Source organism: Acomys minous, assembly GCF_964271855.1.
Source record: "Acomys minous genome assembly, chromosome: 11".
Classification (NCBI taxonomy): domain Eukaryota; kingdom Metazoa; phylum Chordata; class Mammalia; order Rodentia; family Muridae; genus Acomys; species Acomys minous.
Window position 1 is genome coordinate 107,094,663 of NC_140492.1, and position 27,818 is coordinate 107,122,480.

A 27,818-nucleotide genomic window follows, 5' to 3' on the forward strand; every position below is an offset into this window, starting at 1 on the left:
CAGTAAAATGGCATCATATTTGTATGTTACGTATAGACAAACTCTTGCGTGATCCGAATCATCCACGGGTTTTTATACTACCTCATACGATGTTAATGGTATGCACATAGCTGCCATACTGCATTCTTTAGGGAATAACAACTATAAAGTATTTATAGTCAGTCAGGATAAAGACAAAGTATTCTAAAATTCATAGAGCTCCGTTGACTAGTTGTGGATGTAGATCTGGTGACTGGATAGGGCCACCTGTATGTCTAAGTATCACAATATATGAACCATCGTTGGTCCTGTTAAAGATGACTGCTTCTTATCCTTCAATCCTTCCGTGTGGTTTTACATGAGGTTTATCTAGAAGATTCGGAAACCCCAATCAAACCACAGGTACAAGATTACATCCAGGGACACCAACCCTGTGAGATTCTTCGCGACTATGAGTTTTGCTTTAGTGAAAGGCGCATTGGATTGGGTATCAGGGCAAATTCTCTTAGGAGATCTGCAATTTCTAAACTTGGAAGGTGACTGGATTCATCTCCATGAGGGAAAGACTGGATCACCTGGCACCTTTGACTGAGTAGCCGTAGAACAGTATCCTTTCTAGTTGTGTGCTTTTGATGGCAGAGATGCTGGCACATGTGTGATGGCTCATAGCTGATACACCTTAAATGGTATCACAAAGGCATGAAGGGAAGCAGTCTTCCCTTGCCTCTTAGTACAGTGTTGATATTTCTGTTGAACCTTGGACCTTATAGTCATCCAAGGGGTCATAGGAAAGGGGAGTCCACTGCCCTCCCATGTGGCAATATTCCTCCTACGAGATGCTTCAGTCTCTTCACTTTGAAAATGGTGATGCATCTATGACCCTTTTGCCTGCTCTTGGGACTTTTTTTCTCCTATTGGGTTGCCTGGTCTAGCCTTGATAGGAGGGATCTTGTGTTGTTTTATTGTTTTTTTTTTTTTAATTGCCTCTTGCCTGCTATTTTCTGAAGAGGAAACTGAGGGGGAATGGAGCTGGGGGAGGGGAGCTGGGAGGAATAGAGGGAGGGGAAATTATGTTCAAGGTATATTATATGAGAGAAGGATCTATTTTCAATAAAAAAGTACTTTTTTTGTTTATCACTACTAAGTATAACTCGGCTTAGAGGGATACAGAAAGAAAAGATATATATGATGCAGTCTTCTGAAAATCAAGGTTGATTGATGATCCATTGGGAAACAGGAAACATTGTTAAGATATGACCTTGTGGACCTGGCAGCTTATCATGCCATGGGTTTCCTTAGGTAACTTGTCACTGGATCCAGTTCTTTTTGTTCTGTCTTGTTATTACAGGTCATCTGGGAAAGATACTCTCTGAAATATTGGCAGATGTCTGCCCTTGAATTACTACTTTGGAAGCCATCAAGACATTTTTTTTCTTCTCCCATTTGGTTTAATGCCCTTGACTTGAACACTAGTTCAAAGCCTTTTCAGCTACTGGGTATTGTCTGAGCATCTATAATGGGAGTGAATAATATTAATTAAAATGGCTATGCTTTTACCCTCACAATTGAGTCTCTGGCTCCAATGGCTTTTTTCAATGCCTGAGATTGTTTTCTTTTCATTGTAAAGCTGAGATAGCCTCGCAAGCCTGAAACACCTTCCAATTTATCAAAAGAGACAACCTACTGTTCCAAAGCAGGCTCAGTCCTAAGGCACACCCACTCAGCCAAGGGAAGTGACTTGTTCTGCTGGGGAAAAAAATCTCTGGTCTTATTGTCATTTTAATCACATACAGGACACTACAGAGGATGGGGAGAGATAGCAATGATCCTTAGCCCTTCTGGGGATGACTTGTATGTGCAGAATCCTGAGCCAAGGGAGAAAAAAATGACTAAAAATAAAATGCATTTTCTTAGAACCTCTGGGGCAAGGTGCAAAGAGCCTGTGCTGTAGGAGCCAAGATTAAAAATTAAAGTGCTTCAGATCTGCAGAGTAACAGCCATCAGCAGAGCCATGGGCTCTTTCTGGTTAACTTTGTGCCACCTGATTAGTTCTGACAAATTTCATTTTTGAATATTAGTGCTCTTTGGTCTTTTGCATCTTTGCTGTCCTTAGTGCATAGTGACCCATTTGCTGGTGGGAGTCAAAATATAACTGCAGTCTGTGTAAACTATTTCTGTTGATAATCTCTCGAATGGTGACATAAAATAAAAAGTAAGGCCTGGGTATGGTATAAGTAGTATTTCAAATCTACCCACCTCTAGGGATCAATGAACAGAGATCAGCCCTGAAAACACACACACACACACACACACACACACACACACACACACACACACATACACATACACACACACAGACACACACACAGACACACACACAGACAGACATACACATAAACACACACAGACATACACACACACATACACACACACAGACACACACACAGACATACACATAAACACACACAGACATACACACACACATACACACACAGACATACACACACATACACACACAGACACACACACAGACATACACATAAACACATACACAGACATACATACACACAGACATACACATAAACACACACATACACACACACATACACACACACACATACATACACAAACACATACACACACATACACACACACAGACATACACATAAACACACACAGATATAAACACACACAGACATACACATAAACACACACAGACATACACACACACACACATGCAGACATACACACACACATACACACACACAGACATACACACACATACACACACACAGACATACACATAAACACACACACATACACACACACAGACATACACACACATACACACACACAGACATACATATAAACACACACACAGACATACACACACACACATACACACACAGACACACACACACAGACATACACACACACAGACATACACACACACACATACACACACAGACACACACACACAGACATACACACACATACAGACATGCACACAAACACACACACAGACATACACACACACAGACATACACATAAACACATACACAGACATACACACACACAGACAGACACACAGACACACAGAGACATACACACAAGCACACACACACAGACATACACACAGACAGACACACAGACACACAGAGACATACACACAAGCACACACACACAGACATACACACAAACACACATATACACACAAGTGGACTCAGCAGGTTGTTTTTACAGACATTTGTACATATACATACACACATAAATGTGACAATAATAATTAAAGAAAAAGATGAGATTGGAGAGTTGAGATTAGGCGTGGGAGGAGTTTGAGAGAGGATAGCTGGGAGGTGCTGGAGGGAGGAAAGGGATAGAAAAAAGTGACATAATTCTATTTCAATTAAGAACATATGAAAATAAATAAATACAAGAAATCATTTATAGGTGAGAAATATATATACACCACATAGGCCAGACTGGTACCGATCCGTCTGCTCCTGCCTCCTGAGGGCTGGCATTAAAGGTGTGTGCCTCCATGTCTGGCTATTTGAATGATTTAAAGTGTGCTTAAATTCTCTACCTCACCCCTTCCATTTTAGTTTAGATAAATGTCTGCTATGGCTTGAGCATGGTAAGTACCTCAAGGGTAGGGTGGTTTTAGAGCCTTGTATGTGTGGTTGGGAGGTGGTGGAACCTTTAAGAAGTAGGAACTGATAGGTGGTTTTTAGTTCACTGGAGAGATATAGTTGGAGTTTTGAATATGATTCCTTGGCAAATCTTATGTGAAAATTAGCTAGCAACTTGAATATTCAGGATTGTTATAACAGGAACAAGAGTGCTCTCCTCCCCCCCTCTGACTTTTTGGGGAATGTGACTACTTGTTTCTACACAGGTTTTAGCCAGAATGTGTCAGAAATCCCCTGCCCTCACTAGAGGCTAAAGAAGTAAGTTGGTCTCATCTTGGACTCTGAATCTCTATAATGATGATCTAAGTAAACTCCCTCTTCATAAGTAGCCTGCATCGGTTATTGTGCTACGTAGCATACAGCTGACTAGTATAGCACCACACCAAACACCTGAAAGTGGCACTCAAAGTCAGGAGCAAAGAGGGCTAGGGATACCATGTCCCTTGTGCACAAATCTTAGAGCTCCTTTGAGCCTAGACCCAGGCTATTGTGTGGTTGCTGATACCTCTTACATCTTGGTGATGTCTCTCAAGATACATATCCTCGTGAGCTAAGGGCTGAGTCTCATAAGCAGAACATGCTTTTATGTGCAATGAGTGTTCAAGTTAAATTGTCTCAGTTTGATTGCTCTCATATCACTTGCAAAAATATCTATGCTGCAAAGAGCTTAAAAAAAAAAAACAACACAACATCAGTTCTGGTTTTCAGCACAACAAATGTGTTCAATGCTAGTGTCTATGTTTACGGAAAAAGAAACCTTTGAGTCCTCTGGGTCACAGTGCCTGTCAGAGCGCTGAGAGAGCCTCATGTTTGAGCATAAGACAGATGGTCATAGAAAGGGATTTGGGGGTAGTTCTTTCCCATTTATTTTTAACGTTACCTCGCATTATAAATGCTTTGTGAGGTAGGACTGTAATTTCTAGCCTTTTATATTCTAATATTCCTTCAGATCCAGCTTAATTTCCTGGAGTATTAAAATGTGTGGTTCTGCTGTGCTTATGAGTAGAGAAGAAAAAAAATATATATTTGGACTTCTGTTTCCTCCATTTTCCCATACAAAGGAATTAATTTTTTTTCATAAAATGGTATGTCTACTTATACTTCTACAGAGTGCTTTGTCAGAGTATAGGCTTTGCATATTCATTTTGATTCTGTTTCTTATGACCTTACATAGGCTCTGCGCTGTTAAATCTGAAGTGCGTGAATTCTTGTAGCAGAAGACTGGCTTAGTGACATTTGAATGCCATGCGTTCTCCTTAGCCAGCTTGCAGGTTGCATGCCGCCTCAACTTTAGGATTCTTTTTTAACTCAAGCTATGTCGATGAGTGATTGTGACGTAACTTGCCATGTCAGCCAAGTACATTGTACAAGCATTTCTGTTTGGTTCTTGGGTGGCCCACTGTAGTGAGAAGCAGGCAAGAGTTTCTGCAGTGCCAGTTATGCCTTAGTTACTAGGTTGGTTACCTACCATTGTTATCTAAACGCTCAGTGGAAGACAGCTCATTCTGTATAAAGATGTAAAGCAAATGGGGCCAAAAGTCGCAGAAGCTTCACCCACATGCTATGAGGCTGTGGTCAGCTTCTGCCCAAGGGGTTGTACTCTCCTGAGCAACTTCCTCCTGGGGAGAGTTGCAGAGTGTAGAAATGTCTGTGGGAGTGGCCTCGCTGCAGGAATGGAGTTAGGAGCACTCAGAAGAGCCACCTTGCCTGGCAGTGGGCCAAGGATGGCCTTTTCCTGCCATGACTCAGGCCCTGCCTACTTGTCAGTTAACAGTTTGGGAAGTGACTGAAAGCACCAGTTGTGACTGTTGGAGCCACATGTCCCCTCTCTGGTGATACTTCTTGCACGGTGACTGCCAGCTGGAAGTGGATCAGGTATGCTGCCCCTTCCTGGGGCGGGGGCAATTAGGAACAGAAATATAAGGGTCAGGCTGTGAGTGAGGCAAATGCAGAGTTTGGGAGTCTGAATTTAGAAAGATGTAGACATTGCGCCTTGGGATCAGGAGCAGAGAGATGATTTTGGTAATAACTGTATCAATAAATGGTCAGTACATGGACGCTTGGAAATATACTTGTGTAGTGAAAAGGAATTAATAAGAAAGATGTTTGTAAAAGAAAGATTATATGGTGTTGGGAAGGTTCAGGCTCTGTCCTGTTTCTTTTATTATACTTTGGAAGTAAAGTTTCTAAAGTTACCTCCAGGCAGGTGTAGCAGTTTCCTAACACCCTGTGTCCATCTTGCTCCATGGATGTGTTGAGTCTCTCATCACTAACAAAAGTTACACGGGCACCCAAGTACTTCCTAGGAACCTCCATAGGGATGAGCAGATTCACTCTTACTACGGCTGACATGGTATTCCAGGGCCTGATTGAGAACCCTCTCTTTCTCCTCTTGCCCCAGTCTTATGCTCAGGTCCCCGTGACTTCCCTGCTGCTCCTTGAAATATGCTGTGTATGTACACCCCTTCTCAGGGCCTCCCCACCTCCATTTCCCTCGATTAGAATGTTCTTCCTCCAGATGCCCACATGACTCATTTCCTCACGTCCCTCCTGTCTCTGTCTAACTGGCGCTGTAGAGTAGAGGCTGTGCTGTCTAAAATAGCACATTCACACATGCCCCGCCACTTTCCTTCAGCTCACCCTGCCGTCTTCCTCCTAACTCGTAGGACTACTGCCTGCCACATTCTGTTAAGTTGAATCATAGGAAGTTGCCTCTCTGTGGGCCAGGAAGAGCCACTGAGCTCTGACCATTTTGTATGGTGGGATCTAAAATAAATTTACTACTTTGTTTGTTACTTTTATGCCTTCCTTCTTTTACATGAGTCCAGGGAACTGTCTGGATTTTGGTCACGTCTCTAGTAACTTAAAATCTACCAGGCGCTTAGAAAAGCTGTATGGAATGAGTTTAAATGGAGAAGCAAACTAGTGGGATTTGTTGATAGTAAACAGGGGAAACTTAAATAGGAAGTAAATTTTATATGCGTAATTCAGAGGAAAGTCCAGGGTAAGACGACTTCTGAGAGACTCTAGAAAATTCTGAAGGATCTATTTGAAGCCAACTGAAATTCAGTTTCTAATTTGAGGTCTATCTATGAATTTAAATTATAGGGTGTTTTTTTTCCATGTGCCTTTCTGAAATTGAAGCCTAAGATAAATAGTATGGCTTTCAGCGTTTTGGTTTTATTTGTGTGTATGTGTGTTTATCCATGTGAGTGTATGCCATGTTTGTATACGAAGGCCAGAAGACGTTGGAGTCCCTCAAGCTGGAGTTACATGGCTTGTGAGCCACTGAGTGTGGGCTTTGGGAATGCACTTAGGTCTTCTGAAAAAAAAAAGTAGCACTTGCTCTTAGTCACTGAGGCATCTCTCAGTCCCAGTATCACACTATGATAATATAAATCTGAATTGAGAATGTTGTACAATTGCTAAATTATAGGGATTAAGCTTGCCAATTGTGATAAGTCTGATTTTTATCTGGGAAAGCATTTTAGTCTGGTTCTAAAAATGTGATTAATGGTCTGAGCACCATCTACACTATATTTCAAGATATTAGATGGAACAGACAAACTGTTCTAAGCACATCTGACTATGAAAGGAAATAAAGACATCATATTGAGTCAGAAAGAAAGATGGAGTTGAAAACCAGCCCATTTAAGCTGAGGCTGGGGTGACTCTTTGAGAGTTGCTATTTGTCCCAAATGCCCAGGACTCGCTTTCCAAATCAAAGTATAGATAAGAAATCCCAAACTGAGACTGTGGATTAGAACACAGATATTTAGCACACGTACAGTTGTGGCCTTTGAGTGAAAGGGACTAGGGACATACCCTTCTGTACAGAAGGGACAGGGGAGCCACGCCTTACAAAGTTATACATTCCACACACACACAAAAAAAAACATTGCTGTAGACTGTACTTCCTGCGGACTTATTCTATGTGCTTCATGTATAGAATAATAAAATCACAGTTTGAAAACCTAACCCCGGGAGGTTCAGGTTTCTAGCACTCCTGAGGTACTTAGAAAAATGACTTGCAAGCATCATGGGAGAGATGCCATTAAACCAAGCTTTATAAGATTTCCACGGGTAAAATATCTTTGAACGATTAATTCACAACTTTGAATTATAAAACACTTAAAAAATCTTCCATGAAAGCTAGCATAGCAGAAGTGGGGTCAAAAATCTAACATCTTTGATGTTACAGTACTGGAAATGAAACATAATGAATGACTTACAAATGTAGGAAAAATAAAATGTGCTAAACATGAACTAGAATTCTCAAAGTGGAAAATATAACAGTTGAAGTTTAAATTCTTCATGGGCAAAACAAGATTGAATATTCAATATGGAGTAATTTGAAGAAACAAAGAAGAAACTGAGCCTAAAAATATCAAAGAAAACATGGCGAAGGAATGAGACTATTCGTTAAGTCTTTGATAAGCATTCTGGAAGACAATATTTAATCATAATACACGTGAATAAACAAATTTAAAAGGCTGCAGATATCTGTTAATTAAACAGATAGAAAGAATTCATAAGTCAAACAAGAATGAGTGAAAATTAGGATATATTTAAAATGAATGTTAATTCTAACTTATGACAGATTCAGGGGAAGTAAAAAAAAGTGGTAGCTAGGAAGCTACAACCTTACATGGGTGTATTTGGAATGAAAAGATAAAAGGATGAAAATCAGTAGGCTCAGCATCCAATTCAAGAATTTAGAAGGCACACAGGAAAAACAAAAGCCCACAGAAAATATATTCAAAGCAGAATGTATGTGCTAATAAAATAGAAACCCCAAATCCTAACTGGTTTCTGAAAAGACTGAGAAATAGGGTGACTTATCATGAATTTGAACAAGAAAGAAGTCAGTGATAACGTGATAGAAATGATGTTTCAACCTGGAGCAAGAGAGTGATGCATCCAGGGCTGTTTCTGTTTATCTGGTGGCAGTCAGCAGTGCTGAATGGAAAGGAAATGAAGAAATAGAGGCAGAAAAGAAATTATCACTGCTTTTAAAAAAAGGGACTTTACAGGACAACTATTAGGAATAATGCAAAGTAAGTGTTATTTGTATGTTTCAGCAAACTATTAGAAAATTAAGTTTAAAAGGAGATATTATGGGGACCGGTGAGATGGTTTATTTGGTAAAATGTTAGCTGGACAAGCAAAGGAAGGGACATGAGTTTAGTCTTCTAGAATCTAGGAAGGGGAAGTGTGTGTGTGTGTGTGTGTGTGTGTGTGTGTGTGTGTGTGTGTGTACATGCACGCCTCTTGCGCAAGTGAAGATTGGCAGTGTTGCCTGCCTGTAATTCCACTGCTAGGGAGGGACAAAGGGAGGAACTGTGGGTCATTTTGACCAGATACACCAGATGGTTCAGTGAATTTTAGGTTCATAAACAGACTCTTTCCCCACCCAAAGTAAGATGGAAAGTGATTCGGGAAGAGATTGATTCAAAACTGGTCTCTGGCCTCTAAACACACATGCACACATGCCCATGCCCCACCTCTCAGTGTGTACAAATACACACAAGATAAAACTGCTAAAATAATTAACAAAAACTATAGAAATGTAGTAATGAATTCTAAGTGTGAAAGTTCCTTTTAGATGAAATTGCAGAAGTTTTGTGTAGGGCACACAGGAGCTTAAATAAATGGAAATGTATTTCATACTTAAAGTGCAGTAAAAGTGAGCATATTTCAGCTCAGTGTATTTATGCACACTGAGAAAATGAGTTTATGCTGATGGATTTTGTCTGTCCTGAAAAAAAAAAGTTGGCTTTTAGTGTTTTGTTTTTAACACGTAACATAAGATTATAGAATTATTTTTGAGAAATTTGGCAAGCTGGTTCTGAAGAAGATGTAAAGATTTGAGGACTAGTAATAACCACTTCAGTTTTGATGATGACCACACAACTCAAGTTATGCTAAAAGCTTAGAAATTGATATGTCCTATAAGTACTGTGCGCTAGCCGATTGCACCACTGGAGCACTATTCAGATAGCAAACTGTCTCTGTCATCTTCTCATTTGGAAAGCTACTAACCTGCACTCCTGGCATACTCAGCTAATCAAGTTTATTCCTTCTCAAGTCTCTGATGGAGTTGAAGACCAGGTAGCTTAGTTTTACAATAAAACCTAGTTCTTTAAGGGTTAAGATGTTTTTAGGTCTAGATAGGTGTTTTAAGTTGATAAAGACAATATGTGATGGAGCTTGATTTACATTCAGAAATTTAGATGCACCAAGATAGGAAAGATGTTTTCTTCAAGGCTGTCAAATACAAATAGCCAAAACACTAAGAACGTAACATTTATATAATTCCTGATTATGTCATAGTTTTTCTTGCTATAGGTAATCTATTGCATATATGTGTAATAATATAAATGTATATGTAAAAATATAAAAAATTAAAAAAAAAGAAATTGATCAAATATTGGAGCAGCAATGGTAAGCTGGTGTGTAACAGGTCCAGAACCAGGCATGTCTAAGGACATGTGACAAAAACAGGAGGAAGATTTACACAGAAAGCTGCAAAAAATGTGTAAATATTCACACACTCACAGCATACACACATTGAGATCTGGCCATGTGAGGGAGTCAGATGGGTGACTCAGCAGTTAAGAGGGCACACTGCTTTTCCAAAGCTCTGGAGTGTTTTCCCAGTACCCATGTGGTACATCTCATACCTGCCTCTAACTCCAGATGCTGTGCGATCTAACATCAGTAGCCTCCATGGATACCTACATCTATGTGCGCACATCCACATAAAGACATGTACTGTGCTTTGGTATTTTCCGGCATACAAGACAACCTCCAATTTTTCCAATTAAAAATATAGAGTTTAGAATATACTGTATAAGACTACCCCTCTTCCAACACACACCCTGTGCAACAGACTCGGGCATGTGTCTATTTGCAGGCAGGGCACAGGCAGCCAGTGCCAGCCTACACTGCTCCACAGGAAGGTATGGAGCCCTCCGAGTGGAATTGGGCGGGTTCTGGTGGAGAGTCAATCCACGCTCACATTCTCAAGGTACAGGAAGATGTGTGCAGCCTGCTTCTCCCTGCTTGCTCCTCCCCCACAAAGCGGGGACCCTGCCACAGCACCCCCCACTATATGCATACATATGAAGTAAGGGGAAGCAATGCTGCAGGTAAGTACCCAGCTAATAAGACGACCTCTGACTTTGGCGTGAATTTTTCAGAGTTAAAAAGTTGTCTTATATGCCGGAAAATATGGCAATTTTAAAAATACACTAAAAAAATAATCTTAAAAATCTCAGGTACAGTGTAGACAGAAAAGTAAAAATTGGAGTTCATGTTTTTTCTTGTCTAGGAAGAATTTATATTTTTTTAAAGGAGAAGAATATGTTGGGAGAACTTTATGGTCATTGAGTAGGGGAGGATTTTCAATGACACTGAAGTACAAACTGCAAAAGAAATATAAATTGTAGTTTTACAATATTGAAATAAAACATGTACAGCTAAATATACCATTAATATTAAAATAGTATAAGCTTCAAATAGCTGTAATGCATATAACCAACAAAAGGCGTACATGCTTATATACAAAGATTTAAAAATTCAATTGAGTTGCATATGAACAAGACATTCACAGAAGAGAAAATAAAAATGATCCATAAGTGCATAAACACCTGCTTTATCACACTAATATCCAGGTCAAGGAAAGTTAAAACTGAAACTTCCATTTCAAACCCATCGCTTTGCAAAAATGAAAGTCTAGAAATACTAAATACTAGTGGTAATATAGGAGAATAATGAGGAGTGATCAACTAGGAAAGTGGTTTAAAGTTGTTTTTAAAAAGTGAGATGGTATGAAATTATTTAATAAAGTAAATCATGCACATCCTAAGGAAAGAATTCCAACTCTAGGCACACACTCTCGAAATATTCTGTGTATTTGCTGAGATACATGTACAGGATAATTATTTTGACGCTGCTCTGTAAGAGCAGAATCCTGAAAGTTTTATATATTCCCATCAATAAAAGAAAACTCAAATCAGAATCATATGTTCAGATAGTGGACCGTAACATAGCAAATGCAACACTAAGCTGCATGGGATATATTCACGCGAAAATGTCCCAACAACGTAAAGGCAAGCAAGAAGAAATTATACACAAAGAGCTCAGAGAAGGAGGCCCACGGTAGTACCAGTTAATTAAACTTTTTAGAACATTCTGCAATTTTTAAACAATGTATTCATAGTGAAAAAGATAATCAGAAAAAAAATTTGGAAAGCCTAAAGAGGAGAGGAGGGAGGGGAATGGGATGAGAGGTAGATGAACACACTGAGCCTTCAGTCTGTCTTCGTGGTTTGTATATTCCCAAATGTTCTTTTGGATAATGATTTGAGATGCTCAGCACATGGGAGGGTCATACAGGGATGTCCTGTGCACCGTCATCAGCTTGCCCTAATGACTGCAGCTAGCATGTCTGTAGTACAGATTCCAAGTCAGAAGCTGGGCGTTGGTCCTCTGAGTCTGTAGCTCTGTGTTCCTTTTATCACATGTGGAACTCTGTGTATCCACTCTTGTCAGTCAAGAATCACACGTACCACAAGCCAGGCGTGGTGGCGCATGCTTTTAATCCCAACACTCTGAAGGCAGAGGCAGGTGAATCTCTGTGAGTTCGAGGCTATCTTGGTCTACATCGTGAGTCGAGGACAGCCAGGGATACACACAGAGAAACCCTGTTTCAAAACAACAAGCAAACATACAAAAAAAAAAAAATCACAGTGCCACATCACATCCTAGAAGTCTTTGTGTTCCATCTTCCAAGCTGTTTTGCAAATGCACCCACAGTTGCTTTTTGTTGTTGTTGCTGTTGAGGGCTACTCCTTGGTACAGATGTAATGACTTTTTAGTCATTTGCCCATCGAAGGGCAATTTGATCTGTTGTGTTTTGACAATTATACATGAGTTTCTACAAGTGGCTGCACATAGATTTTGGGTTTTGGGGGGTGTTTTGTTTTTGTAGACACAGATTTTATTTCTCTAGAATGAATATTTTAGAATAAATTCCGGGTAGTATTGTGAATAAATGCTCAGTTTTTGCCCCAGATCCTTTCCCTTTCTTTTTCTTTCTATTTTCTGTACTGGGATCAAAGCCTGGGCATTGCATGTGCAAGGCAGGCGATTGACCTCTGAGCCCCATGCTTAGCTATGCGTCTTTATTTATGTTACTTTTTCAGAGTTATGGTCCCTTGATCATGTATGAGAGGCCTGTTTTCTCTGCATCTTGGCAAATATTTAGAATTGCACCAATATATTTGCTTTGCAGTGAAATCTTGCCATCATAAGTTGCATACCGCACATGGACATCTCACTATATTTCTACCGATGTTGTTGTAATAAATGCCCATAAACCTAGTGGTTTAATGTAACAGCTTTATTATCCAAGTTTATAGGATAGACCTCTAACATTGAACTCATAGTGTTGAAATCAGTGTTAGCACAGCATGTTCCCGTCTGTAGACCTGCTGGAAGAATCAACGTGTTTCCCTCTTCTAGTTTTTAGGTACTACTCATACGCCTTGCCTCCCATCTCCCCTTTGTTCATCTTCACGTTAAACAACTCTCCTGGACGATAGTATCCTCACCTCTTTGTCTAAATCCAACACACACATATGTATAAATCAGACTAATTACACTTTTGTGTTTTGGAGTTATTTCTTTGATTTTTGAAATGAGGTCTCCTTCTCTGTCTCAGGCTGGCCTGGAACTCTGTGTCCCCCAAGCTGACCTCTATTTCTTGGCGCTTCTCCTGCCTCAGCCTCCTGAGCGCTAAAACACAGATGTGGGCCATCATATCTATCTAACTGCACTGTTATAAACTCAAACAATTGACATTCCTTCATTCACCTGCGGTCTTCATCTTCTTTTGCCGGGTCGTGTGACAAATGTACCCCTCTTGGGAAATGGAAAAGGATGTTGTGAGGAGATTTCACAGAAAAGATGGAAAGCACAGTGCTAGGTGCTGATTGGCCATTCACGTGTCCTATCAGCAAAGTGCCTCTGTCTTCTGACCGTGCCCCCATTCCATCATTTTACAGTAACTACTGAGTTTAGAAAGATTGTCCAATGTATAATTTTTATCAAAGTGAATGCTTTAGCTGGTGTTGGACTTATAAATATGGGTGTGTCTTTTATCCTCACAGAAGGGTTTTACTTTTTTTTTCTTAACATATAGTATGTAATAGTATTAATTAGGAAATAAATTGGACAATTTAATTAGGAAATAAATGGATCCAATTGATACAACATTGCTAGGGTAAAACACACACAAAACTCATCATAATCACCTCTTTTATAATTTTCTGTAACAAAATTTTGGGTCTGGTTATAGTCCTGAGAACTCCTCACCAAGATCATTCTTTTCTGATTCTCAAAGGTTTCATAATTTCCCCTTCTGTACCAAAGTACCCATTCTGGTTTCTTTTGTACAAATGGCAACATGCTGGTTGAGGTTTATTTCACTTATCAGTGGCTATCTGTGTGGATTGCTCTAGCCTCCCTGCCCAAGACTTTTCTTTCTCTATAGAATAGTTTTACAATCTTTGTAAAAAATAAATTGGTCAATTAAAATATAGCAGGCCGCGACTGTTATCCCAGAATGATGGAAGTTGAGGCAGGAGGATCATCATGAGTTTGAAGCTAGCCTTGGCTACACAGTGGGTTCAAGGCCAGCCTTGACTACATTATGAGCCCTTGTCTAGATTTATTTTGGTTATATCATATGGGAACACGGGTTGAACATTGTCTCACTTTGTAGATTAGGCTCATAGTGAACCTCCTGCCTCAGCCACCCTAGTGCTGAGATAATAGGCATGAGCCATCATGCTTGTCAAGACAAATGGCTTTATTTCTTAAAAGCAAAGAGATATATAACAAATGCTTGAAATTTAATAAGGCCAAGAAAATAATAACATCTAAGAGGCATTTACTATAGATAGAAAGCTAACAGTTACATAACTTTGATCAAGACCACTTCCATAGCCAGGCATAGCAACATGCACCTTTATCGTATACATGGAAAGCAGAGGCAGGAGAATTTCTGTGAGTTTGAGGCCATCTTGGTCTATATAGTAAATTCCAGGACAGACAAATCTACATAGTAAAACCCTGCCTCTAAAACAAAATTAAAAAGAAAGAAAGAAACAAACAAATGACTACTTCCCTATCTAGGCTTCAGTTTCACTTCCGGTGATCCAAGAGGCTAAACCAGAGGGTTTCTAGGAGTTTTCACCATGCTATGTCAAAGGCAGAATATGAACACTAATCATTGGGTCTGGAAAAAGAGAGAGAGGGTCCCAGACTGTAATCATCCTGGCTTAGAATCCAAAGCAGGATGGTTGCATCCTTTGCTAGGTAAGGCTTCAGAATTCACTAGGCTGAGAAAGCCTTGTTCCAAAGTGCTCAGATTTCATTATATCTGTAACTAATCATAATAACACGGATGACATCACTAAAGCCAATCATAAAAGCATTGCATGTGCTTACTAAATAAAGCTTCTTTGACTTGATTTCCAATATACAAACAAGTCAAAAAACAAAGTCCAAATGTCCTACCAATGATGCCAATGGAACTTTCAGCCTCTTAGGCATGCTACAGCCTTCTTTGAAACAAACATATTCTAAGCTGATTATGTGAAAATATTGATTATGAAGCTTGAATTAATAGTTCAGCTATTAAATTTTCAACATGATAATAAAGTTTTTATTTATTTATATAGCCAATGTTAAGCCTGTAATCTAGAGTAGTATTTATTTTCCAGCTTTATCTACTTAGAAGTTCTCTAAAGAGGCCTGGAGCAAAAGAGTATCAAGCAAAAATCTATTTCCTAATCTTCCCACTCCTTTTGGCAAGTAGCAAGATTCTCATCATTAGAAATTTTTTATTTGATAAAACAATAAAGGATTAAAATCTATCTGTTATATACCATTGTCTTTAAATTTCCTAAGGAAATAAGCAATAAACTATAGAATGATTTAAAGCCATGAAGGTAGAATGAGACAATTCTTGAAAAAATGTAGAGTTTTTGTCCAGGGATGATACACATTTCAGATATGCCCTTGAACCAGCACTAATGACATTGCCAACAAAAGCATTAGAAGCAAAGAATCTTCGGCTGAATAGCAGGTTTACTGAAGGTGAGTCTTCACTGACAAAGATCTTGAACTATATGTAATGTAGTATTCCAAAAGAGGGAAATAACATGGGTGGTAAATTGGTAAGATCCCTACAAACTCTGTAGTTTACTCCATAACATTTTAGCGACATCAGCAGTTTGGTTTTGGCTGTATGATATGGTTGTATAAGATGGTACAGTTACAAGCTATGTGAAGAGCATGGGGCTCCCTCTCTCCCAGCACTGAAGTCTGCCTAGAAGAGGTGGGCCACAGTCATTTCTGATTCTATTCTCTAGTTCACTGCTGTAGAATCTTCCAGGGCTCTTTCCTCCATTTACCCCTATGTTATGGGGGAGCAGTTAGCTCCAGAAATGAGAGAGCAAGGCCGGGGGGGGGGGGTCTAGTCATCTAACTCTGATCTCCCTGTAGGTTAGAAGGACTTTATTTGAAATAGAGCATAAGGAAGTTCATGACCAACATATTGTTGAAAATAATGAAAGTCTTGGCAATGGATGATTAAGAGGAAATTGTCACTCTATAATAGCAACTCATAAACTATTGTTTATATAGGAGTTTACCAGAGTTGATGAGGGAAAGAGACAGATAAGAAGAGTTGCTTTGGGGATATATCAAGCCTCAGGTCCTGTCCTCAAATACTATCCCTACAAGGAGCCTAAACATGACTAGCTTGGACTGTGGGGTGATATATAACCCATGGCAGAGCAAGCAGATAATAATGAGTGATGCTAATCATAGGGTGAAATACTGATAAAGGCAGATAGGTTAACAGATTAGACAGAAGAGGTGGGCATGAAGAGTTCCTCTAGAATCACTGTCACCTCCCGATGACTGTGCCTGGAGTATGACATCCTGAAGAAACAACTGACTTTACAGAAATAGCCCAGTGTGCTAGACAATGGAGAAATCATCATTTACAAAAGCTAAGGTGCAAGAATCAGTATCTGGAGTTATAAAAAATCAGAAATTTTATTTTCTTTTTTTCCTTTATTAATTTATTGTTGTTACATCTCAATGGTTATCCCATCCCTTGTATCCTCCCATTCTTCCTTCCCTCCTCTTTTCCCCTTATTCCCCTCCCCTATGACTGTTCCTGAGGGGGATTACCTCCCCCTGTATATGTTCATAGGGTATCAAGTCTCTTCTTGGTAACCTGCTGTCCTTCCTCTGAGTGCCACCAGGTCTCCCCCTCCAGGGGATATGGTCAAAGGTGAGGCACCAGAGTATGTGAGAAAGTATTTTATTTTCAACAACAGAAACGTTTTAATCAAAAATTAAAAGTGATTCATGGAAACATAGAAGTGTTACCAACTCAGAAAAGACGACGAGTTAAGGGAAACTGCATTCTAGAAGGCTCAGATGTCACAGTCAGCAAACAAAAATATCAAGACACCCTCTACACACATATTCAAAGAATTGAATGAAACAATAGTCTCAAAGTAAAGAAAGCTATAACAACATTTAAAAATAATGTCATTGCAAAGGTAGAAATAACTAAAGTGAAATAAGTGTAAACTTTGTAGTTGAAAATGAAAATAATCTGAGTTTTAAAACTCTACAGAGGAGGTTCAATGGGATTTATCTTGATAGAGACTGTGCAGTGTAAAGCACCCAGATGGCAAAATAATCAAGAAACTACAAACAAAATCACAAGGAAATGTGGGACACTATCAGTCACAGCAACCATTGTATAACTATAATACCAGAAAGGAGAGGAGGAAAAAAATTTGAAAAATAATTGTGCTTGAAAAATCTCCAAGCTTAATGAAAAGACATCAGTCTACTTATCTATGAGATTCATCAACTCCTAGTAAAACACACTTATGGGGATTCACACAAGGCACAAAATAGTAAAAAGGTTGAAAGACAATGAGTAGATCTTATAAGTACAGAGAGGAAAAAAAAAAGGGTCTCCAGGGCTGGCTCCCCCTGAGTAACAGTAGAGACTAGAAGACAAAACAAGGTAGCAGGACCAATGAAGCTGAGGGCAAACATGGCTAACAAAGGCTCTTATACCCAACAAAACTATCTTTTAATGTGAAGACGATGAAATAAAGAGATCCCCAAGTCAACAAAAAATTTAGAGTTTTAAATTGTTAGCAGAACTTCCTTACAGAAATCTTCACGAAAGTTCTTCAGGTGAAAAGAACAATTATGTGTTTAAAAATTAGACAATTTAGATAAAATGTAAAAGTTCCTAAAACAGACAAACAAACAAAACCAAAAACTACTAAAATGGACCTGATATGAACTAAAAACTCTGAATTCCCTCATGATCAAAAGACTTAATTAAGACTTAATTAGTATTTTAATTTGTGCAACAAAGAAAACCCGACTATATTGTTTCATTTATATAGTCTAACAAAGATTCCAAAATTAACCCCAGTCTTTCACAGTTTCTCAAAAAACTAGAAACCCCACAGAAGTTGAAACATTATTAGTTGCTGTTGAAAATATAAAACAATGCAACCCCTTTGGAAAATTATTTTGGGAGTTCCAAAAAAATTTTAAACATGGAGTTACCATACAACCTAGTATTTTTTATACTCACTTGATTATATAAGTATATTTTACATACATAAGAGAAATGATGACATGTGTCTTATTAAAAGTTTGACCTAAAAGTTAACGGTGGCCCTGTTCAGAAGAACTGAAATGTGGAAGCAACGCAAATGTCTGCAAAGCAATGAGCAATCAAAGGAAACACAGTGCGGATGCACATTGTAGCATGGATGAACCTGCCTCCGTTTCTCTCTTCCACATGCCTCAGGATCATAATAGTGCACAGTGTTTTTATGAATTAAGTGGGTTCCCACTGGGAAGCATACTGGCACAATAGAAACAATCAATGAGTGTTCAATAGTGAATATCGAATAGGTGAAGACAGCATTGGTTTCTAGGGAAGTTACCCTAGGTTTATCCAGCTTGACCTTCCTGTTGCTAAAATGTCCTTTGTTGAAAGTATAAAGGAAATGACAGAGTGAATGGCATTTAGTTTGGAATGTCTTTAACTTGCCCAAGGAAAAGCTGACACCCTATAAATGTTTCTTATGAAGTTTGAAGTCATACTGTTCTGTAAAACACTGCCTTGGAATTCCATATTAAAACAAAAACAAATCAAACAAAAAACAAAACAAACAAACAAACAGAAGAGCCATAAAACCCAGGTACAATAGCTTACCTGTAATCTCAGCACTTAGGAGGCTAAGGCAGGCGATGTGTCGATGTGTCATTACTCAGCCTGACCTGAGGATGAGATCTTGTCTCTGTTAAAAAGAACTTTGTTCAGTGGCCCATGGGAAAATGCTGAATCAAAAGAAAACACTACTACAGTTTTAAGATTTTCTTAATAGAAGCTGATTCTCAACTACCTCACAAAATGCACACGCTGGAACAGATGATGATGGAGAATGAATGTGCACTGGGATGAATGACAGGTGTGCATCACAGATGCATGAACTGCCTCTGTGTGTGTGTGTGTGTGTGTGTGTGTGTGTGTGTGTGTGTGTGTGTGTGTTTGTGTGTACAGCCTCATTGTGTGGTACATCTTTAAGACTGTGTGTTAATAGCTGCATTCTGTCCACATTTGTGTATTTCTGCTGGCTTTAGACTCACAAGGTTTTCTCCTGAGTTTTGTGTATGGTGCCCAAGCTTTCAGTGAGCTTCTGAGATGATGTAGGCTTCATGCTGACAGAAACGTGGATCTATCCCTTCTTTTTTTGTTGTTTTTTGTTTGTTTGCTTGTTTGTTTGTTTTTTTCGAGACAGGGTCTCTCTGTGTTAGCCTTGGCTATCCTGGACTCACTTTGTAGACCAGGCCGGCCTCGAACTCACAGCGATCCACCCGCCTCTGCCTCCCAAATGCTGGGATTAAAGGCATGCGTGGATCTATCCCTTCTTCTGCAGGGTTCCAGAGTGGAATGGGGCTGTCTCACAGCTATGGATTCACTGCTTGGGTCTCTAATTTATTTTTTTCATTGACTGTTCGTGTTTCTTTTCAGTCTGAAAAAAACTTCTGAAATAATTTTTCTTTGATCTCCCTCACCCAGACATTAAAGCACCCAATGATACCCAAGAAAAACTTGGAAGTATGTTAGATTCATGCAGAAGATTTCCACTTGCGTTTTGTATCCCACAGTCTGGGTGTGAGGATTCCCTTTGTGCTCTGAACAGTTGGAGCCATGCTGCCCGCTATGTAAAGGCTTGAAGTAATTTTGCTTCTGGGATCTATGTGAAATAACCTGACTAGAATTTGAAAAGCACTAGTCAGTCGCCTTCTTCATTGGAAACGTGTATGGAAGGAGGTTGTACTGTACATGTTTCTATGGGTTGGCTCGTGAGTGAAGCTTAGATTTTTTTAAAAATAAAAATTTTATTAATGCTCAGAGAATTTTATACAGTATTCATATTCATCTCTGAATACTCCCAGATCTACCCCTCCATGAATTTTGTGCCCCCTTTTTGTTTTTGTTTTTGAAGAGATCATCTCACTGTAGCTATTTAGTTCTTTTTTTGTTTTGTTTTATTTTTTTTTTTTGTTTTGTTTTTTTCGAGACAGAGTTTCTCTGTATAGCCTTGGCTGTCCTGGACTCACTTTGTAGACCAGGCTGGCCTTGAACTCACAGCGATCCGCCTGCCTCTGCCTTCCGAGTGCTGGGATTAAAGGCATGCGCCACCACGCCCGGCTTAGCTATCTAGTTCTTAAAGTCTTTCTGTCCCTCTTCTTCTGATGTTCAGTATAGTACAATTATACTGGCTGTGGTATAATTGTACTAATTGGGAACAGCTACCCCCATGGTTGGTTGATCTGTATTTTGCCAAGTTGTAGCTTTTCCTTTTGTATAGGTCTCCATCTATTGCAAAGAGAAGCTTCTCTGATGAGGAGAATCTGAGCTAGACTTATGTGTGGATATAGGGTTAATTTTTAGAACAAAGTTAGATATTTTACTAATTTAGAAAGGGGGGAGTAATAGGTTCTCCTCTCAGTTCCCTGGGCTCAGCAGCTCCAAGTATTTGGCTAAATTTACTGCCCAGACACATATTCCCTCCTATTGAATAGGCCTTGACTCTAATTAAGTGACCTCTAAGGTGTAAGTGCCTCCATTACACCTATAAGAACATCTGGCCAGATGGTCATGCCTGTGGCTCACTGGTGTTACAGCTGGGTAGAAATACTGATCAGCTTTCTCTGTTGGGAACTTGCATAGTTCCTTCCAAGACTATGAGAGCTAGTTCTCAGTTCAGATTCAAATTGATTCCTCCAAGCCCTGTGTCTTCAGCAACAGGGTCTTAGCTTCCCTTCTGGAAGGCAACTAAAAGCAACATCAATAGCCTATGTGGATCTGGGGTCTTTAGAATCCACCCTTTACACCCCTCCCCCCAGCAACAACTCAAAAAGAGCTTTCCCATGCCCAACACTGGGGGTTTTATTAGATAGACTATTTTTTTTTGGAGGGGAGATGGAAGCATTGTTACCCCAATTGTCATAAATTTAATTAAAATTACATGTGTACTATACTATATATAATTTAATAAACATGAAAGTACAAGTCTCTGCGACTTGCCTTCAGTGTCTTTTCTTCCCCCCTCTTCTCTCTTCCTCTGTGTTGCCATCCTTCTTTTATATCCAGCAACCTGGTAAATCTCCCTCCCTCCTTTTCTCCCCCATTTCTTTATGCACCTTTGCTTTTGTTTCCCAAGTTTCAATTTTTGAATGCATGAGACAAAGGAATAGGGGTGCAGCATTTTGTACCCTCACAAACACTCAGGCAGAAACAGCAGTGCCCAAAGAATGATTGCTCATCCTCTCGGTGGACTGGGAAGAATTGACCAGAGACTTAAAGGATTTAAAGTTGCAAGAAAATAGGATTATTCCTAGGCTCTCGAGGCTCAGAATAACCTTGCTCACACCTTTGTCGGCAACAGAATTATTGTCTTATAAGAACAGGACCAACCATGGTAACATGAATGCTGCTCAGTATCAGCCTCTACTTTAAAGCACTTCCCACAGTATTTCACTGGGTTTTAGCATCACTAAACTTTGTGTGACAGTTGCTTAGACCTGCTCTAATAGAAACGACTTAAATCTTCACATCCTAGAGAGGCCCTTTGTATACGAAGGACCAAAATCGAAGTCAAACTTCTTGAAAAATGTTTGTTACATTTATTAACTGATTTATTGAATTCATTTATTGTCTTGTGTGGGTAAGGGAAAAAAGATATACCACCATCTACATGGGGAGGTCAGAGGGCAACTTATAGAAGTCAGTTCTCTTTTTCCACTGTGTGGAATTTAGGGGCTGAACTCAGGCAGCCAGCCTTGGTGGGAAGTACACAGACCCACTCAGCTATATCAGCCCAGTGGATGGAAAATGAAATATATACTACATTTTATCATATACATGTTAGAAACAGTTGACTGTAGATTTTACTTGTGAAATACCAGCCTTGAATGGGATTAATGGAAATAGAGGAAATTTATTGAACAGACTGCCTTGAAGTCTCTCCTTCCCTGTTTGCTATCTTCAACTTTGCTCTCTGAGTAGCTCGTTTTGATATATAATCACTTAAAATATGTACAACTGTCTTGAATATTAATAGCTTATTTCTACTGCTGAATTCCAATCTTGATTTCATAATGGTTTTCATTATGTCAAGTGGTCTTCATAGCTGACAATATCCTCAGAGCAGAAGGGTTTGTACTTATTATAGTGCTGTGAGTTCAAGGCTCGTCATATATCAGAGAATGGGTATTTGAAGTTAACTCTACCTATTTGGAATAATTTACTGTGGTTATATGCCTATTTTGGGGGTCCTCTGCAAGAGCAGTGAGTGCTTTTAACTACTGAGCTGCCTCGCCAGCCCCTTCTTTGTCTCTTTAGCATGACATTCTAGGTGTTTTTTTTTTTTCTTCAGATACTGGTTTATAACCATATAAACCAGGAAAGAGTTTATAACCCAGCCTAAATGAATTTAATCATTGAAATAACCCTGGAAGGTATATCTGCATTCAATGACAGAGAGCTATAATTAGGGCCTTGTTTCCATTCTATGGCTAGTTTTCCTTTATATTAATGTTCTAAAATAGACTTTATACATATAATCTTTTCATCAATTTTAATACTTTTCCATACACTTTGCTATTGCTTCAGCAGCATTGGTTCTAATGGTTTAAATGAAAATCTCAGGGCAGAATCTTATTATACTGATGGAGATCATGTGGTCATGGTGGAACTAGTCATTGTGTAAGGAAAAGGTTTTATTCTAGACAATCTGAGGTGTGAAAGTATGGTTTTCAGGATAAAGATTACAATGTCACCCCGAGAAACTAGGAGAATGGGTGTGTCCCTTCTATGCACACAAGCACAGAATATAATTAATTTCCATATCTATGAACTATTATTCAGCATGCATATCTGATTACTTTTTTCTGTGAAGACACCTTCTCTTTCATTTACAACAGTGGTTCTCAACCTGCGGGTCACAACCCCTTTGGGGAGATCAGACAACCCTCTCAAAGGGATGGCCTAAAGACCATTGGAAAACACAGATAGTTACATCACAATTCATAACAGTAGCAAAATTGCAGTTATGAAGTAGCAACGAAAATAATTTTATGGCTGGAGGTCATAAAGAACTGTCTTGCAGCGTTAGGAAGGTTAAAAGTCACCGCTCTGCAGCAAATCTCTATCGTTCAGCCTGGTCCAGGTGGTGCGTTCTTCCCATAAATGGACAGGGTAATGAGATCCGTGGAAAGAACCAATATAAACAGTTACCCATGGCAGAACTGCGGGCTTTGCGTGTCATTTTCCAGAGCCAAGGTCAAAGCCCGACCACTTCTTATGGCTGCCTCATCACTTTTTAAGGCTTATCCCATCTCATACTGCCATATGACTCGGAGAAACTCTTCTCTGAAGACAGCGTAAACATAATAGAAGTTAAAATACCTGCTTATGCTTTCTTAGTCATTTAGCGAAACGATTCATCTCTATCCATCTGCTATTGACCTAAAGTTCTTTTCTATAGACACGTATTATAATTAGATTAGATAGATGATATGATTATGGCGTTAAATGAAAGATCCTTTTCTAATACATGTTATATAAGGTTTAGATTAAAACCAGTTCTTTATACAGTTTTCCAAAATAAGAGTTGCTCTATAGTGGACAAAATGACGCTTACACTGGATAATAGAGGGTCCAGAATGATTTATCCTCACAGGATGAGAACGGCTCACAAAGCATGAGAGAGAGAAAAAAAAAAGTAGCGCAGACTTCTACATCACAAGCGGTGCCGCCCTGTATTCCCACTTTCACCTCGCCTGCAGTATTCGGGAACACTGCTGTATTCTTGCTTCAGAGCTGTGTTCTAGTAACGTTTGAATACTGTCTTCTATTTTATTTCTTTAGATAATATATTTATTTTCAGTCAGAATATAGCCACGTCATTTCTCCCCCTCTCCTCACACCATCACGGAGGGAGTTCTAGAGAAGAGGCTAGAAGGATACTGGATATATGAAAGGGGAAAATGGGAGCTAGCGTTAACTGAGGAGGGAAGAGGAAAGACAACACAGTGCTATCTTTTTTTTTTTTTTTTTTTTTTTTTTTTTTTTTGCCTCATTACTGGCTATTTTTTAAATTTAAAATAGAAACTTTTCCCACATAGTAAATCCTGACTATGGTTCCCCCTTCCCTCTACTCCTAGTTGCTTCCCACTTCCCCTCCCATCTGGATCCACCATTTTTTCTGTCTCTTACTAGAAAAGACTCTAAGGCATAATAATAATATATTATGAGATTAAAACAAAAATGAATACATCAGAGTTGGACAAGACAAATGAACAGAGGGAAAAGAGCCCAAGAGAAGGCACACACTCAGGAATCCCATAAAAACACTGACCCAGAAGCCATCATATGTATGCAGAGGACTTGGTCCACACCCATACAGGCCCTGTGGGTGCTGCCTCAGTCTCTGTGAGTTTATCTGAGCTTTGCTCTTATTTATTTAAATGAGCCTTGTTTTCTTGGGGTCCTCCATCTTTTCTGGCTCTTCCATTATCTCTGCCTCCTCTTCCACAGGGTACCCTGAGAGGTGAGGGGAGGGATTTGATGGAGACATCCCATTTTAGGGTGGAGTGTTCCAAGGATTCTCACTCTTTGCCTGGCTATGGGTCTCTGAATTAGTTCCCATCTGTTTTAGGAGGAAGCTTCTCTGATGATGCTGAGCGAAGTATTGCTCCACAGGCAGAACAGAATGCCACTGGGAGCCACATGCCTTCTTTTTGTCACTGGTCATTGGTCGCCCAAGCTGTCTTGGATATACTTTCTGTCTCCTGGAGTGGGTTCCCAGGCTGGGGTTGGGGGATCTGGGATAAAGCAGTAAATAGGACGAGGGAAGTTAGGAAGGGAAAAATCTAAGTGAACCCTTGCAGATGTGTGCAGGGTGCAAAATGGAGATCTCAGCCTCCTTTATGGTTACCTGGTTGGAACTGAATACTGTCTTTTAAAAAAAAACAATTCCACTATTTAAAAATAATTAGAAACTTATTTTCGTGCTGTGTGAAAAGCTCAAGAAATCTTTTAGAACTTCTATTTTTGTGTTTTACTTATCTACGTTAAATTCATTATATTTTGGTAGCTTTGAGGCTTTCATAGTTTGCTGACAGTTAAGAATGAAATCAGCAATAAGCATAAATTTAAATTATAGGCGATCACAGCTTCCCATGATGCTCATTGTTCTGACTGTTCTAGAGCATCATTTGAAGAGCTTAGGCGTTACGTGGTCAGCACTCCTCAAACAATTAATATAACTGTGTGAGAATTCCCCTTCAGCAGAAATAGCTGCTCCCAGGAGGAGGCTAAACTGCCATTAAAATAAAAAAAATTATCTAAGTCAAATTTTTTGTTCAATATATTAAGCGAAAGTCCCAGTTTCTCTGATGAAATGTTGCTGAATAACTGCTGTGTTTATAACTGCTTGATTCAAAATCAAGTGTAGGTTCTTGCCACTTGATCTACCACTTTAAAACTAGCAGTCCGCAGCCTCATCCCCCAAGTGATTGCTCAAAGAAATGGCTTCTACAGGAATTTGCTTTTGATGATAGTAAGTGGGCTAGAATCAGGGATGTGAGCATTTTAGTCCTTTTGTCATCACTAGGCTAGCATGACTCTCTCCATTGATCTTCAACAAATGATGACATCTTTTAAAACACAGACTATTTATCAATTAAGGATGATGACACTTGTAATCCTTTAACTTCTCTGAAATGCTCCCAAAAATGTTAGCTCAAGAGCTAAATATTATTCTCTTCGTCTTCAGCCGTAACATAACCATTCTATAAATCTCCAAGAACTTTACAGTCAATCAAGTGTAACAGTCTCTTCTCAGGAGAAAGCATTTGGGCTGACAAAGACAATATTTTACAAGAATAGTAGGTACCTTAGCTTATGAGAAAGATGATTTGATTTTGTAATCTTTATTGACAAAGGAAAATAACATGTCACCAATTTCTAAAACATGATGCTGGGTAAGGATTTGTATTAAAAGAGGTCCAGAGTTCTGAATTAAATGTCTCTGAGTGTCAGCATGTTTCCTCTATATGAATATACCGTGTGAGTATACACATAGTTTTATTGTTGTCTCAAAATCCCAACTTAATAGCTATTTGATAGATTTTATATATATATTTCAAGGCAATATGGATATTAAAAAAGCTTAGCTGTGGTCAGGCTGAAATGTGGTTCCTATGGTAACATTGTTGGGAGTAGTGGGTCCCATCAGAGGTGATTAGGTCATAAAGAAAGAGTTGCACCTTTCTTTTAGGAGTGGGCATGTCTGGTAGAGGACTGTGTTAGTTGTTAGGAGAACAGGTACCAATCTATTGCCCAGTTCAAGTCTCAGAGAGGATGTTATGACACAGTGTGTGAATACTGGAAGATATTGTTAATTGGGGTCACCAAAGTCTCCTATGTTGACATCCCCTGATTAATGCTGATGACATGAAATACTCCTGGAGTCCTTGTGAGAAACACTTGATTCTTCAGTTAGTCATGACCAGGACTGTTGGGTTCTGGTTAGATGGGTTCAGTTAGATTTGGTTCCTTTTAGTGGGATGTTAGGTAAGACTAATGTCTCTTCCTCCTGGCAAGCTATACCTATTACAGTGAGAAAGGCCGACAAGCCCATGGAAAGGTTGTTGTTTTTATTTTGTCTTTTTGTTTGTTTTGAGGTGAGTTTGGAAGAGAGGCATGGAGTCAAACATACATGTGTGATTTTAATTATGACATACCGTTATAGGGGGGAAAGTAGAGGTGGCCTTAAGGGGAGAAAAAAAATCATGAAAGTATTTATGAAGTAAAAGAGGTTCAAATTAATACTTAAAGAGTGATGAGAGTAGAGTATTATAATGGTTGGCAAAGTAAGAGATGTCTGCTGAGGGACTTTGAGACGGGAGAGGTCAGGGCATCGAGGACTGTGGTGTCACTGAGGAAATGAAGGCAGACAATGCGACTGCAAACTAGAAAGCCTGTGGCAAGAGTGGTATACAATGAGAGGCAGAGCCCTTTGGAGCCGTGACGGCCTGAAGGGAAGGTGAGCATGGAGATTTCACGGAGGGAAGTGCTGAGATGAAACGGCCGTGATCATAGTGCCAGCACTGAGAGTTTATGAAGATGAAGCTTGTCTCTGTGTGGAAAACCCGAGTAGAATACCCGGGAAGAATGAAGGAAGAGCAGCTAGGAGACCATCAGGAATCTGCAGGTTCTGAAATAGTAGAGTAGACAAGGAGATGAGCAAGCTGCCTTGGGGGGTATTAGGGAGAGGAGGCAGACAGTAGTAGATGGTTTAGTAGGATAAAAAAAAAAAAGGAGAAAACGTTGTCTCATAGGTCTCTTATTCTCCAGACTATATTGAAAGGGTCTGTCTCACTGTCAGTCTTTCTAGCCCTGTGTGTCTGTCTAAGTAAGCTAAACACGACAACACTAAG

At 39.4% G+C, this 27,818-nt stretch overlaps 1 protein-coding gene across 7 annotated transcripts in view; it reads left to right on the forward strand.

The window, feature by feature from the left end:
* The window catches only part of PDE4D (phosphodiesterase 4D), a 1,423,826-nt gene that overhangs the window by 283,036 nt on the left and 1,112,972 nt on the right, over window positions 1-27,818 (forward strand). The window contains exon 1 of one of the 7 annotated variants that reach the window (XM_084801386.1): window positions 5,529-5,546. The exons of the other annotated variants lie outside the window; for them this stretch is intronic. The gene's annotated coding sequence lies outside the window, so the exon portion shown is untranslated. Of the gene's footprint in view, window positions 1-5,528; window positions 5,547-27,818 lie in introns of those variants that run through there. 7 annotated transcript variants of the gene reach the window in all.